Here is a 3787-nt window from a genome sequence, read left to right as displayed (position 1 = left end):
CAGATTTGTTTTGTAGATAGTGTGGAGACACTGATGTCTTCTTGTTGCCTCTTTCAGGGCAAGTTTTATATTTGCACATCTTAAGTGACAACTGCCAAGTTTAGAGGCAAAGCACTTCAAGCTGAAGAACTCTTGGAAATGCCAGGGCCTGTCCGTCATGTCTAGGACACAACAGAGCAGGTTCCCATCCTGGGCAACAGCTCAGCTTCAAGGATGAAGAATGTGACTTGGTTTTCCTCTGTGCTCAGGAAACAGGTGCTTGGCATGGAAAGCGGCACTCCTTCCTTTCTCTTTTCACTGAAATCGTTGATGATGCTGTGTCTGAGACTCTGCAAGTCACTGAGGTGTAACTCAGGCACTGCCCGGGTCTGTGGCTTGTCACATTGAATTGTTCTTCTAGAATCATTAGGACTGATTCAGCACCTGACTTCCTGAGCCCTATCGCGGTGGCCTTTGGACTTGAGCGTGGTTTGAACTATACCACTGTGCCCTTAACGCTGCACAGAGCAGCACCCCAGATCGCAAACAGACTGTGATGATTCTTGTGAAGCTGAATCAACAGCAATTCTACAATGGAAATATTTAACATTTAATTCGTGTTGTTAAGCCACGAGTTTGTGCAAACTTTAAGCCATTTGACTTGGAAGATTGCCTTTGGCTTTTTCATCTTGGGAGTAAAATGCACTCTGCTTATTAAGATAAATTCCCAATGAATTCTCTAACTTCATGCAAATATCTGGCAATGAGTTGAATCGTTGCACAGTGACGTGATTTATGTCTTTGACACTTCAGTCTTCTCATGAAAAGTGACATCCTCCAAGGAAAACGTTGTGTTTCAGGACAACATTCTGGGTTTGCAGAAAGAATTTTACTTTGTTGCTTCAAAACAGATTGGAAACACATGAAGAGATTAAGAGATGCGTAAGAGCACAGAATGGACATAAAAGTACTTGCTGCAAGAATGACGGCTGTTCTGTAGTGCCACCAGCTAGTGAGAAAGCATTGCTGACCTCATGGTGACAAAGTGTAACAGTAAACAATTCTTAGAATTATGAAGTACCATCTTTAATTTTGGTAACATTAAAGTTACAGAACTACCCATTGAAGTTCCCTTTTCTAGAGTAATTCTGCCATGAGAGACTTTGATTTAGGGAAGCCTCACTATGATTCACACTGTGAATTTATTTTTTTTCGTTATTTAGTCAGGGGTATGGGTAGAAGTTTCTCTTTAGGGAGACAAGGATGAAAGCCATTAGAACATTTTGAAATATTATCAGATATAACTAGGGGGAAAGATAAAAAGCCTGCAGACTCAGATGCAAGGCCTAGGTAAGTGCGGTACAAAGTAAATGGAAATCACTGAGACAGAAAATTGTTCAAGGCTGAGAAACTCTTCTGGGGAAATATGCCTTGTCTTATGCTCCTGCCTAAATGTCCTTTTCAGACAGTGCTGGAAAGACGAGATGGGCTGTCTAGACCTCTGACAGCGCTTACAATCCTATGCAGACTCAATGAATGAGGAATGATGTATAGAGCACCTTGAAAAGGTCACTTCAAGGTCTCTTGCCACAACACAAACAAAGGTGCAGTTCTGTTGAGGAATTGTTCAAACAGAGCAGGATTGTTGCTAATACAGGGAGACACAAGCCTCTACTGCCCGAGCAGACTATGAAAGAACTCTTGGAAATGCTGGCCCTTTCTTAAGAGCAGTGTCAACCACCTCTTCTTTAAGCACCTGCTTTGGGTTTGGCACTGACTTGGCAGATGGGTCCCACACCTGGTGGGGTTATTCTGGGCAACCTGTGTGAGGTACTGGTGATTGTGGTCCAGGCAAAAGCTGCTTCTGAAAAAAAAAAATTAACTAGGGGTAGGTAAGGGCAAAATTTACCTCTCTCCATTGGTTACATGGAGATTTTAGGCAAACTTCAGGCCGGGCCAATGTGTTAGGAGTTGTCCAAATCTGGTACCCTGGTAAAGGTGATGCTGCTGCAGCTCCATGCCTCCAGGTCCAGCCAGCAGTGAGGCTAAGCGTGTATTCTCAGCAGGCACATACACACTCAGATCCACACACGTGCACACAAGCACACACGCACAAAGACACTATGGATCCCCTAGCAGCTGGGCTCAGAAAACCCAGCCAGCCAGCCACTGCTCTGGGATGTGCTGATGCACCCCCGTGCTTCATGCGCGCACACAAACAGGTCTCTTCACCAACCTCAGATCCCAGTGCCTCCCCAGTTGCTTCAAGTAGCTGACCCACAGAACACTGGTGTCTCCAGTATCCAGCCCTGGCTTATGCCCGCTTTGACATTCAGCTCCCAACCTCTTACGCTCCTCACTGGCTCATCCAGCTGCGTCTTCATTAGTGCTCCCACACATACGTAGGTACCCAATGGAACTGTGTGCACCCCAGTTTCTCCAGCTGCAGCACCACAGACACAGGGGCCTCCAGCCCCTGGTCTTACCCCAGGAACTCAACCCCCCCACACACCCTCTGCACACAGGAGAGTCCCTGGCCTGGAAAAACAGCTAGAAGTGGGGTTTAGTGAGATGTCAGGGCAAACCGTGGTGGTCAGGTGCAAGTATGATGGTCCTGCAAGCGAAGTGATAGGCTGTATAGACACTGGTTGGCACTCGGTAAAATTTCTCATGTATTTTGAGGGGTGTCAGCTTCGTTTTGGCGTATTCATGTCTCCTATTTGTTTTGCGGTTTTTTGTATGAAGGCAAGTGCTTGTAAAGAAAAGGGATGCCACACCATGGGAAGAATAGATGACCTGAAACCTCTTCTTCCCACATTCAAGGGAGATGTGCCAAAGAACACGCAGTAGGAAACCAGTGCAGACGGTGAAACGAGACATGACTTTGCAGCCCAACACTGCGGAAATTCCCAAGAAAGAGGGTAGCCACTGCTTCTGCTTCCTCTTCCTGATGCTGTTTGAGGTTTATCACTTGATGACTCTTCAAATATATAAACATTTCCCCCAGCTAGTGCTGGAGTCCAGAACTTAGTCCTTCCACCCGCTGCCTTGGAAAGTGATTTGTTTAAAGTTTCCTGGAAAATAAAAAAATGTCCCCTCTCACCCTCTGCCTGACTCAATATCCTCTTGGTCACATTAAAATTCAGCCATAGACACTTAGACAAGAATGTGTAACACAGCAGAACCTCTCTGTGCAAGGCACAACATGATTTCTTACTGTTCCCATCTCAGCCACAAGACACGTCTCATTAATTTACATCTCTTCTTTGCCTGTGTGTGTTTAAATATGTCTGTGGTGCCTTCAGAAAATTAAAGAAAAAAGGAAGAAATAAGGAGCTAACTGCTCCTTATGAAAAAAAAAAAAAAGAAGAAGAAAACAACCAAAGTATTGAATCGGGAACTATATAAACCCATCTATAGAAACTCTTGAAGAAGAAATATTTACAGGGAAATTACACTGGTCTCGTCCTCCGTGTAACAAGTGATAGGATGAGAAGAAACAGCCTCAGGTTGTGCCAGGGGAGATTTAGGCTGGATATTAGGAAAAATTTCCTTACAGAGAGGGTTGTGAAGCATTGGAAGAGGCTGCCCAGGGAGGTGGTGGAGTCCCCACCCCTGGAGGTGTTTGAAAGCCGTGTGGATGTGGTGTTGAGGGACATGGTGCAGGGTGAACAACTGGGCTCGATGATCTTAAATCTCTTAAATGGTCTCTTCCAGCCATTCTGTGATTCCAGTCAAGCAATGTGTCTCACATTGGAAGGTATAAAGTAATTTGCTTTTCCCACGAATTATGTCCGCTCTGCTGAAC

This window comes from Buceros rhinoceros, unplaced genomic scaffold (genome assembly GCF_000710305.1).
Source record: "Buceros rhinoceros silvestris isolate BGI_N320 unplaced genomic scaffold, ASM71030v1 scaffold7692, whole genome shotgun sequence".
Lineage (NCBI taxonomy): Eukaryota > Metazoa > Chordata > Aves > Bucerotiformes > Bucerotidae > Buceros > Buceros rhinoceros.
This window is presented reverse-complemented; position numbering follows the sequence as displayed.